Source organism: Aedes albopictus, chromosome 2 (genome assembly GCF_035046485.1).
Source record: "Aedes albopictus strain Foshan chromosome 2, AalbF5, whole genome shotgun sequence".
Classification (NCBI taxonomy): Eukaryota; Metazoa; Arthropoda; class Insecta; order Diptera; family Culicidae; genus Aedes; species Aedes albopictus.
Genome location: NC_085137.1, coordinates 509,696,502 through 509,709,193, shown reverse-complemented (window position 1 = coordinate 509,709,193; position 12,692 = coordinate 509,696,502). Strand labels below are relative to the sequence as shown.

General features: G+C 41.7%; 1 protein-coding gene and 1 long non-coding RNA gene across 2 annotated transcripts in view; one reads left to right on the top strand and one right to left on the bottom strand.

The window, feature by feature from the left end:
- LOC109404759 (sodium-coupled monocarboxylate transporter 1) overlaps positions 1-12,692 on the bottom strand; it is a 247,588-nt gene that overhangs the window by 3,432 nt on the left and 231,464 nt on the right. The gene's annotated exons all lie outside the window — the stretch shown is intronic.
- Positions 4,512-5,246, top strand: LOC134287521 (uncharacterized). The gene is made up of 2 exons (XR_009997357.1): positions 4,512-4,706; positions 4,789-5,246. It is a non-coding gene; the product is annotated as an uncharacterized LOC134287521 (long non-coding RNA).

The following is a 12,692-nucleotide window of genomic DNA, read 5'->3' as shown; positions in this document are numbered from 1 at the left end:
TTGCCGTTGGCTGCTTTCACTTTCTACCCTATCATGGTAGAATGATAAGCACGAGGATGTTGATGTGTGGCTGTTTGTTGTTCCTGTTTCCAGTCCGATTGGGGGTCCATTATGGGTTGCCGTTCGCCGATGTTCAAGTATCCGGGTTCATTTGAGCCATGGGCGCAGAAGAGGGTCAGTGTCAGCTGCTATCAGGGGGAAAGAGCAACTGACGAAAGTGCGGGGGCTTTGATCGAACTCATGGCCATCTGCTTATGAAGCAAACGTGTAGCCACTACGCCACGGGCCCAGGTCTAAAATATACAATAGTTATCATAAGAAACTCCTTCAGGAATTCCACCAGGAATCCTTCAAAAAACACCAAGAACTCCATCAAGGGTTACAGCGAAAATTTGAGCGGAATTGACAAATGCCATGCTAAATGAGTTCGAAGTTTATTTGAAAAAAAAACGCCAAAAATGACACAGTTTTAGTTGTATACTGCAAGGTGGTCTTGAAACGTTATTAGAAATTCTATACACAACAGCTTTGTCTAAGACAGCATAGTGATCCGATGCCTAATACAATACATATTTGGTGGAGTCGCAGCGACAAACACTGTCTTTCACAACAAAGGTTGTTACTAACACTGTTTCCCTCTTCCAACCTGACAGCAAGGACGTGGCTGGCGCCATTATTGTACCGTTGAAGAGAGCCTCTGAAGCGTTCACAATGGAAATGATGAATTATTCAGTTGATTCATTGTGCAACTGTCGCGTTGGTTCCGGTCTATAACGGAGTAGCAATCATAGACATTTGCAGTCAGTCTAAGCTAAGCTGAACATAGTGATCCGATGCTAGTAAGAAAGAAAAGTGAAGTTTTTATGCCGTAAGTTTGGGGTGCATAAAAAAAAGAGCATAGGAAGCGGAAACTGTTTGCATAGATTAAGTCAGGGCTCTAATGAGGAAACTTAGTTTGCTATAATATGTCTTGCAAGGAGCATTTGAGATGGGACCAAGAGGATTTCTAGGAAGATCCCATAAAATATATCTATTTTATTGATATTTATCGGTGAACGAGTAAAACAATATCGTTTTTTGCGTGACGTTTCGGCCTAATCCCTTTTCAGCCATCTTCAGACGCCTACAAGTTTATTACAAAAAAAAATAACATTAAACAAGATTTTACTCGTTCACCGATAAATATCAATAAAATAGATATATACTAGTTAACGGTGATTAAACCCAACAAGATCCCATAAAAGGTGATTCAAGGAGCTTCAGGGGTGTTTCAGACAGTTGTTCCAGGTGATTTCAGGAGCCTTTCAACGACGCTCCGACAGGTTTCGTTGGCGTTTCAAGGGACGCTGAAAAAGTGACTAATGAGGAGGGTCAAGAATTGAAAGAGTACCGTAAACCGGGGTCAAATTGATCTCCGGGTCGAAATTGATCAGACGTTTTTCAGTTAGATAAAGCATACTTTAAATAGTTTCCTTTGAAGTGTCGATTAGTATATGATTCCAGCAGCACTTTATTTGAAAGGAAACTATTTGAAGTATGCTTTATATTACTGAAAAACGTCTGATCAATTTCGACCCGGAGATCAATTTGACCCCGATTTACGGTATTACAAGGGGTTTTGTTTCGATAGTAGAAATTTGAAGGGTTGTCCTGGTTTGGTTTCAGCATGCCAAGAGCGTTCAGGGGTATTTTAAAAGGATTACGGGGATTTTAGGAGCGTATCAATAGTAGAAGGTCTTTAGGAACCCTCTAAGACCCCCTGAAGCGCTCCATAGACCTCCACATATTACCCGAAGCCCCCTGAGAACCCTTGAATAGGCCCAGAGACACTCTAAAACGCCCATGATATCCCTCAAAACCCGCTCTTAAGACCCCGGAAAGCAACTCTGAGACCCACTGGAACTCTTCTGAGACCCCCTGAAACGCCCCTGAAGCGCCTGAAATGTCCCTAATACCCTCTGAAACTCTACTGAGACTCTTTGAAGTACTCCTGAAAAGCGATGTTCGCCACCGATTCAAAAGAACGAGTTCTGTGGATAGAATGAATGAACTGTCGTTCGTTTTAAAAAAACAAAGGAACAGAAGTTTCAAACCACCTCGCAAAACAGTTCTCCGATGCCATGTAGAACGGAGAACGGCAATTGAGAAATGCTGGGTTAATGCACAAGACTAGTCATATTTTGATAACCTAAGTACTGATTCTATATTAGATTCACAAAACAACGATAGAAAACAACTGAATGGCAGAACGGTTCACGAGAGCTCGTTCTTTTCAAAGAACTATTCCATCGACAACAATTTTCTTGAAAGAACTGTTTTGTCCAGCTCTACCTCTGAAGCACTCCTGAGACTCCCTGTGACCCCCTGAGATGCTCCTGGGCCTTCTTAAACGCCTTCGAGACATCCCTGTACCCTCTGAAACCCCCTGAAAGCTTCTTGAAATGCCTTCTTGGCCCCCTCTGAAACGCCCACGCAACCTCTCTTTTGATCTCCCCTATAAACGCCTCTTGGCCGCCGTTGCCTTTCCCATACAGAGCTATTTTGCTTTTGGGTCAACAATAAATCATCACCAAAATAGCTGAAAATTGGACAGGACTCTAGTTTTGCACCAAGCTTAGATTTTTGAACATATTTGAAATCGGAACTTCCCTAATCCGCAAACTAACGTGAAGGATGAATAAGGTGTACCGGAAAGATTCTGAAGAAATCTCTAGAAGAATGATGTAGAATCTCTGGTTGAACCACAAGATTATTTGTAAGAATCCTCAAAAGAATCACCGGAGATTTTTTAATGTGAACTCGCGAATAATGCTTGGAATACAATCTGAAGAAATATCTGAGAAATATCTGAAGAATCTCGAAACAAATGTCACAATTGAACCTCTGGAGAATCAGAAGGAGTGGCCCTTGGAAGAATAGTCCTGAAGGATTTCCGAGAAAATCTTAAGAAATCTCAGGAGGTATGCCATGAAAGAATTCTTGAAGGAATCCTTGAAAGTTTTTCAAAGTAAACTCTGAAGGGATCCTGAAAATAGTCAATGAGTTTCCGGGAAAGAAACTTTGAAGAAATACCGGGAAGAATCCATGAAGGAATTTCTGCAGGAATGTTGAGAGAATTCCGGTTATGTTCAGCCTCCTGACCGTGCGATTAGCGCCACCAAGCCTATAACCGTACCCTGTCCTGGGGTAAGGGTTCGATTGCCGCTTCGAGTGATGAAGCTTTTGATACTTCCTCGTATCCACTGGTGTTCGTATGAGTGTCGTGTCGTGTCTAGTGTTAACTTTCGTGCAGTTTCTACAACCCGTGGCTGAAGATGGTATAAGTGTCTTTTTAAAAATAGATGAATTCCGAAAATAAATCTTTGAGCATTACTGAGAAATTTTTGAAAAAATCTCAAGAGAAATCCTGATTAAAATCCCGACGGGGTCATGCGTGATTTTGGGGGATGATAAAGGGTTCTCAGGAGGCTTTCGAGAGAACTTCAGGGGAATTTCAGAAGCGTTACAGTGGGTTTCAGAGGTGCTGCAGAGGAGGCTTCAGATGATTTTTAGCAGCTTCAGGGGCTTTCAGGAGAGCTTCATGGGGGTTTCAGAGAGGTTTTAAAGGCAGTTTGAAGGCGTATCAAAGTATTTCAGAGCGAATCTAATAAGGGCTTCAGAACGTTTCTGGGTGTTTCCGTATCCTTCAAGGATGCCAGAGGCATTCAGGAGAAGTTTAGAGCAGTTTCAAGGCATTTCAAGACGTTTCAAAGGGATTAAAACGGGCTTTGGGGGGTTTCAGAGGCGATTCAAGACGCTTCAGGACGATTTAGGGGGCTTCACAGGCTTTAAAATGAGCTTCAGAAGATCTCAGATAAGTTTTAAACGATATCATACATCGAATGATCAAAAGTAATGCATGTAGATTAGGGTGGGCCACACATATATGAAAAACAAAAATTTTGAAAAATGTCTAGTCTTACCTCCTGAATCGATTGTTTTGGACTACCAGAAGCTACGTTTAAAATTTGAGCCAAATCGGTTGAGCCTAAGGGGACGCTCAATGTGCTTGATGTTTGTATGGGAAAACGTGGCCAAATGTATGGAGAAATCTTAAGATTTCGTTTTTTTTTTGCCGCTAGGTGGCGCTGTAAGCGTCTAATGATAAAAACCCTTTGGTGTTATTGTGGGTGACTATATGCCAAACAACTTTATCGAAGACCGCAAAGTGTCCCCCTTAGGCTTAACCGATTTTGCTCAAATTTTGAACATTGCTTCTGGGAATCCAAAACAATCGATTCAGGGGTAAGACTTGGCATTTTCTATTTTTTTGGTTTTCATATAAGTGTGGGCCACCCTAATGTAGATCCAATGACTAATACTAAAAATAAGTTAATTTGTTAACCTTTAAATAGTCCCAACCTCCCTCGTACCTTCTACATGTCCTAAACTCTCCTTAGCTCCAGCCCTCGCTCCTTCCGAGCAAAGGCGGAAAACTAAGTGATATCACTTTGATAATAAACTATGTTATCGGTATTATCAAGGGGCCTGCAACTCTAAACTCTTACTAAACTATACTAATGATGTAGCAGTAGTATCCGTAGTATTCCTAGTATTTTCCAATCAAAGCAAGTTGTCAAGCGTCGTTTATTATTGTGTTGTTTCAGTCGCTTTACCGACGCAAAATGGAAGTGAAAACGTTGTTACCCTCGAGCTAGAATTGGAAGGTATGTAAGTTACAGTACAGATTAACCGTTTAACTATATGATTGGGAGCAGTTTTCCTATAATTTGCGTCATTACGTTTCAGGAAAAAAGACTGGCGAAAATTCCCTGATTTGGATACAAGGCGGGTCGGTTAGAGTTAATGGAAAATGTTCGTTTCCTTCGGGAATTGATGCAGAGAGTCTAACGAGTGATCACAAAGCATCCGAAGGACAACGTAATGGAGAATTGTTATACGGTTCAATGTGTTCCAACACACTCATCTGCGAACGGTAATAGTGGCGGTGGACACAACCAACCGGTGCGGATTTTGACGTTTCTTGGGAGAAAATCGAAGCAGTTTCATTTTCCTCCTCAACCCTTCACCCACCGTTCGTTGGCGCCAACCGATTGCGATCCTCTAAAAACGCCAAAATCTAATCCGGTAAGCCGGTTGGTTGTGCCCGCAGCCGCTAATACCGAAACAAATTTAGAAAATGTAGCGAAGTAGTTGACGATGCGTGTTTCAAATATGAAAAATAATGAATAAAATGTAACTAATTAGCTGATAAACGTTTATTTTGCCTCCCTAAGAATGCGCATTCCATAATGAAATATGAACAGATCGATGCACAATGCAGGAGCTGCAATTATCAGATTGATATACAAGTAAGTGACATATCTCTTCTTCAAGAGCATGACTTATCTTGTATAGCATCAAAGCAATCGGGCTACTATGTTGAAAATATTTTGTTAGTATTTCCTAGTATTTTCGACTACTATCAAAAGTTTAGAGTTGCACCAAGGGGCCTGCAACTCTAAACTTTTTCTAAACTCTACTAATAATATAGCGGCAGTATTTGTAGTATTTTTAGTATTTGCCAATCAAAGCAACGTTGCCAACGGTGGTTGTCAAGCATCGTTGATTTTGAGTTGTTTATGTTGGTTCCATCGCTCAATCCAGCCGCTGCAGCCAGACAAAACAAATGGAAGCGGAAGAGAAATCGTTGTTGCTTTTTGTTTCAATCCAGGATTTGAAGTTATGTAAGTTGCAGTTTAATGGTATTATTGATGAAAGTAATCCTAATGTTGGCGTTATTACGTATCAGGAAAAGCGGAAACCTGAGGACCGGACAAGATTCCTCGACTCGAATACAAAACGGGCTGGTTCGAGTTAATGAAAAACGGCCGTTTTCATCGGGAATTGTTCCAGAAAGCCTAGCGAAGCATCCTAGGGACACTGATAATATTGATTAAATGGACGAAAGTGTTTCAACTATTAATGAATATAAATTAACTAACCAGCTTATAAACGTTCATTTGCCCTTCCTAAGCACATACTTCATGAGAAAGTATGAACAGAAAGAACTACAATGCAGTTTGGAACCGCAATGCTCATATTCTAATACAAGCAGGTGCTCATCCTAAGATGCGTATGAACCATTGCGGAGTATTTTGATGTTATTTGTGTGATATAAGTGCATGTAATAAGTTGGCCTCTTTTTCTAATTGATTGATTTATCGTCTCATCCGGGGATTTTCTACCCTACGCAGGTCCATCTTGGGCGACATTTTTTCTATGAATAGAAATTAAACCCATTTGAAATATATTGAGACAAAAGCGGCAAAATTGTTGCGTTGAAATGCATACCAAATTATGTAACAACCATAGTTAGGGCTCGGGACTTGTCAGGTTTATAGAGCAGTATGCATTTATTATTATTGGCATTAGACCTTGAATGAGTACCGGTTAGATTTGGCCTGAAATATTTGTTCGAACGTGAGAATAAAGCGCTTTAGAAGTTCGACTTGTAAGCTCCCAAATGCTCGACTTAGGTGACATTTGTGTTTGTTCGAAAACTCATCACAGCAAGCCGCTTGCTTGGATGCCTGTATTTGGAAAGTATCTGCTAGTATTTTCTAGTATTTATCGAGATCTTGCAAAGTTTAGAGTTGCAGGCCCCTTGAGTTGCACGCCCCTTGGGTATTATCATTTTGTTATTTTTGTTATCATCTTTTCCAATTGATGGTAATCAGATTATAACAATTTTAGTTAAAAATAAACTTGGTCTGTCGCGATAACATAAAAATCGCACATCTCAATGTTTTCTCAAAACTGAGGGTCTGGTGGACCTCGAATCTAAAAATAGATTCCGCTTTCCATCTTCAAAGCGACTGCAGTACGAAATCGTAGCCTTCAACTACTCTCTCTCTCACTGAGTCCCGTTGGTATAGAGGCTATCGACTGCGACCGGTAATCACTCGATCAGGGTTCGAGGCCCACTGGGCGCAATAGTTGAAAACATGGGTTATATAATTACAGTTTCATACCGATTTTGGCAACACGAGGTGAATTTTATGTTGCCAAATTGGGGTGTTGCCAAAATCGGTAAATTTTTTTGTGGATTATTTTCAACTTTTTTACGTTAATTTGGCTTATATTTTAAATATGGACTATTCACAAGTTAAAAAACGATCCCTGTAGGTGACGTTCATAAATTACGTCATGATTTGTGAAATTGTCGATTTTGGAAAATTTAATGAATTTTGATTTTTCGAAGAAGAGTAAGGCTTAAATAAGAATACATTTACAAATACAAACGATTTTTCGGTAAAAATTTTTGGTCAAATTTTTTGTTGCCAAAATCGGAAAAAAAATGTTGCCAAAATCGGGAGTTGCCAAAATCGGTAAGAAATTGTTGCCAAAAACGGGTGTTGCGAAAATCGGGAAGGAAATGTTGCCAAAACGGGTGTTGCCAAAATCGGGAGTAGACAAAAACGGGTGTTGCCAAAATCGGTAAGAAACTGTATAAGAAACTTTTTTCAGCTGTAACTATGTCGGTAACAAGGTTGTTAACCGATAAATTATCGACAGTTAACTCAACGCAAACTCGATAACGATAAAGGTTGCTCGATAATCTCTCGATAACGATAACCAAACGTTGAATCAACGCGACGATCAACGTACGTTCGATAATTTTGCGATAAATCTAGTTACCCTAGTGACGGCATCAACAACGGTTCAGATCGCGAAGAAAATTTTCCGGAGACGTTATCGAGTCGATAATTTCAACAGTTAACTGTATCGCCGATGACGAATCCGTCTGAAGACGTTATCGTTATCGACGATAAACGATAACAGACGTTAACTTTATCGCCGATAACGATAATTTATCGATTAACAACCTTGGTCGGTAAAGTAGATCTTTATTTATTTATTTATTTATTTATTTGATCACTACCTTCGTCATAGACGCACAGATTGTATGATTATCCTATATTCCTAATACTATTCTTAAATTCTAATTTTGACATGTTGAAATCAAAGTTAACACTAACCACATTAAAAGCACTTAAGCACGCACAAAAAGGACTATTTTGACCATAATTTGTCCTATGCAGAGGAATTGTCAAAAGAGATGAGCTACGGAATCGTCGTGGTGGGACGTTCAACGGAATTTCACCAAGAAGAGCTGGACAATCAATGTTTCCACTGAAGAGGTCGAAGACAAATAGCCGCTGAAGCTTCACTCTTCGCGCCGCTAACGTTTCCAAATTTATGAGCTGACAACGCTCCGGATAACTTGGGAGGCTAGCTGGATCTGTCCATGGAAGATGTCGTAATGCGAACCGCAAAAATTTACGTTGTACACGCTCAATCCTTAACATTTGCGTCGCATGATACGGTGTCCAAACAGGAGCCGCGTACTCCAGAATGCTTCGAACCAATGCGCAGAACAAAGTTTTAAGTGCGTAGACATCAGTGAACTCCGATGCATGTCGACGAATGAAGCCTAACGCTGACCATGCTTTAGCAGTGACTATTGAGATGTGCTCGTTGAACCTGACTTTTGAATCAATGAACACTCCGAGGTCGTTTATGGAATGAACACGCACTACTGGGGTCGATCCGATGGAATACTGATTAGTAACCGAAGCGTGGCGGCGAGTGAAGGATATAACTTTGCATTTGCTTTCATTGATCAGCATTCCGTTGTCACCGCACCACACAAGTAGCGCGTCTAAATCTGCCTGCATTGCCACACAGTCTAGCTGTGACGTGATAACACGGAACAGTTTCAGGTCATCGGCAAAAGACAACTTACCCGATGAAATCACCTGATACAGGTCATTCACAAAAATAATAAACAATAAAGGGCCTAAAACGCTGCCTTGAGGCACTCCAGAGGGGATACCAAATTTGCAGGAGCGCACTGAATTGACAGAAACGCATGCTGAACGATCAGATAGATAAGAAAACAGCCATTTTGTCACCCAGTCGGGAAATCCAAGGTAGGTCATCTTTTCCACGATTAAGCAATGGGGAACCATGTCGAAAGCCTTTGCAAAATCGATGTAGATCGAATCGACTTGATGATAGGACTCCATCTCGCGCGACAGTTGAGTGACATAACACATCAAGTTTGTGGTGGTCGACCGGTTCCGTACAAATCCATGCTGGCAATCGGACACGAGTGGCAAGGCGGCAGTGAATAGCACGTTGTGGACCAGTTTTTCAAGGACAACTGTACCAAGGTTGTTAATCGATAAATTATCGTTATCGGCGATAAAGTTAACGTCTGTTATCGTTTATCGTCGATAACGATAACGTCTTCAGACGGATTCGTCATCGGCGATACAGTTAACTGTTGAAATTATCGACTCGATAACGTCTCCGGAAAATTTTCTTCGCGATCTGAACCGTTGTTGATGCCGTCACTAGGGTAACTAGATTTATCGCAAAATTATCGAACGTACGTTGATCGTCGCGTTGATTCAACGTTTGGTTATCGTTATCGAGAGATTATCGAGCAACCTTTATCTTTATCGAGTTTGCGTTGAGTTAACTGTCGATAATTTATCGGTTAACAACCTTGATCTTTACTATTTTGATCGATAAAATAGCCCTGAATGATAACAAAACCTGTTATCAATCAGCTATGTTTTTTCGTGTTGATAACTAAATGTAATATTGAATAAAATAGTGTATAACACAATTAGTTATCAACTTCAACTCAATGATAACTCAACTTCTTATCATTTTGGGATTGGTAGAGTAAATTTGAGTTATCATTTTTGTTATGCTGGCTCTTAATTCAACCTAAATGATAACAAACTCAATTATCAAACGAATGATAACCAGGTGACAGCACTTGTTATCATTTTGATATCCGCCTTTGCTCGGGCTTCCCATTAACCAAGCTTCCAGTGTACTATTCATTTCATATATTACATTTTACCCTCTTCTAACTTTTCAGGTGTTCATCATCAATGTCACGGTCGCCATATCATGTTCGATAATTTATCTTGTTAGTGAATGCACGAAGGCAACCAATTAGAGTCGCGTACTCTAATAGATGCTAAATATAACAATTGTCGTTGCAAAGGTTTTTCTCCAGTAACTCACAATTCTCACCAAATATTGAGAACCCCTGTACTAGGCGACCGGCCAGGCCCAAACGCCAGGCTGTAAACCTGTCGATGATGTTCCATGTTTATTCGAATTACTGATGGGAATAAATTTGATTATTCATTTTACAACCATCATAAAAATGCGCTTTCCTCCGGTTTTCCGCCAGGGGCTCACCTTTATCCTGGCTGCTGCTGGAAATAATCGCAACTTGCTGCCGGTGGCTTCTGGCTTTGCTTTGCGCCGAAACCTTCTTAATGTGATTATTAAAATTTCGCCATAAAAATTGGGGTGCATTTCCAATCGAAACGGTCACCACCTCCCCCGACCCGAAACATTTTCCATCGTTATCAGCATTCTTCCGGAACAAAAAAAGAGCGAAATCCGGTTCGATTTTTCGGGGTGTACCTTTCACGCAGCGACATTCTTGCGCTGCGCCACCATCACCGCACCGGAGAGTTGAATCTGATTCAACCATTGCATTGTTCTGCACCAGCCAGCGATGCCATCTGTCGATTGAAACGTTCTGGCTATGGCTGTCACCACCGAACCGACGACGACACGATGAGGATGACCGAACCTCAGCGATGATGGTTTTTGGTCGTGGTCACTGTCATCACTACGGCCGTGACACGGCCGCCGCGGCAGCGCAGCGTGACGGAAACACGGGTGTATGGTTTGCGTGCGCCGCGCCACCAGGCTAACGATGCGAGCGAACGAATTTCGCCCAAAACTTTCGACGATTATGATGGTTCGGTAGGTTGCACACGTTCTGCCTGCGCCGTCATTCACCTCACCCACATCCGAATCGTCCTGGTAGACCCGGCAAAGACTGTCAGTGGCAGCGTGGCGGTGCGCGCTGATGGTGATGATAGCGAGAGGTCGCTGGTGACGCGCCGCTGCTGCGGTAAGCTTCGGTGGGTAAATATGGAAAATTATCAGAGTATAAATTTTTTTAAATCTGTGTGTCTCGGTTTCGGTGCTCCTCGACGTCCTACCCGGACTGCGCTGTGCTTGATTGAAGCAAAGTAGCATGTTGGAGGTACCAGCGGAATCGTCAAACCGAGAGAGCTATTTTTTTTATCAGGCGAGCGAAGCCCTGATTTCGTTACGCTGTCGTTTTTTTATGATTATTGTGTTTTCCTTTCACAGCTGATTGTCGGTTGGAAATGTTGCAGTGAGACACGGAATGCCAGAATTTTGAAACAGATTTAACTAACGAAAATAATGGAAGCCGATTTAAAGATCAGACCGTGGCGTGGATGGCGATGGGAGTTTTCCGGTTATATTGTACAGCATGCTACCAATAGGCTTTAATGTCGGCCGATTGTACAATCAAATGAAACAATAATCACTTTTCTGGTACTCATGGAGCTTATTCCAAGGCTGCCAAGAAGTTGATTCTAACTTCGACATCTAGGATTAACTAGAATGAGAAGATTGCCAGTTTTGTAAAACCTCCGCATACCATTCTGCTCCATACTCTCTTGCGCAATCATATTTCCCTTTTCCTCTATTCTCTTTTTGTGTTTTGCTAATCTTGTTTCCCTGTACAGCTCTGCAGAATCCCCGATACCACCATCCGGTTTCTGGTAGCATTCTTCTGGTTTGTTATCCTCTGGCACTCCTCGTCGAATCACCCATTCCTAGGTCGTCTTTGAACAGTGCCTATCACCTCCCGCATTGCCATAGTCATCGCTCCGTGCGCAGAAGGGGGAGGGGGATTTTGTTCAAAACCCCTAACCTTCCGCCATCCTCTGCGCACGGCTTTGCCAAGGATATACTCCTATAGAATGCTGAGATTATCATCTTGAGAATTTTGCCAAAGTCTACGGTCCCTACAAATTTTCAAACTTATGTTTTAACAAAGGTCTAGGGGATGGGGTGGGATGTCTAAGATGACCAAAAATGAGTATGTAATTTATGTACAGGGCTTAGAGAGGAAGAGACATATGAATGACACAAGGGGTTCTAAGGGCTTCCAGGTAGATTTCAAAAGGGGTTTCAGATGATTCCAAATAGGTTTCGGGGCTTTCATACGACCAACAGGAGCGACCTCTTGAAGCTTCAGAGGCGTTCCAGGGTACTCCGGGGATTCCATGAGGACTAAGAAGTTGCAGGGAGCTTATGGGTTTAACGAGTTTTCAAGAAGTTTCAAGCAGCTTCCAGAAGGGTTTTATAGGGGTATCCAACGGGTGTTAGGGGAATTTAAAGGACAATTCAGGGACGTTTGATGGGGCCTATGTGGCTCAGGGGAGATTAAGAGCGACTAACGAACTTTCGGGAAGTTTTTTTTATGAGTTTCAATGACATTTTATGATATTCCAGAAGGATTTTCAGAGACATTCAAGAACATTTCAGAGGCTTTGCAGAAAGGTTCAGGAGGTTATCAGAACCGTTTCCGGGTTTTCAGGATTTAGTGACGTTGCAGACTTTTTCAGGAGGATTAAAACCATGTTACATTGCGTCTTACTTCTAACAAATAAAAACCTGCGCCACCGTGACTCTTCTATGACAAGTGTGTTACTTGGGAAGGGATCTCAGGGACATTCCAGGGGTTTCTCAAGTGTGGTTCAGGAACTCTCGAGATCCCACTAAAA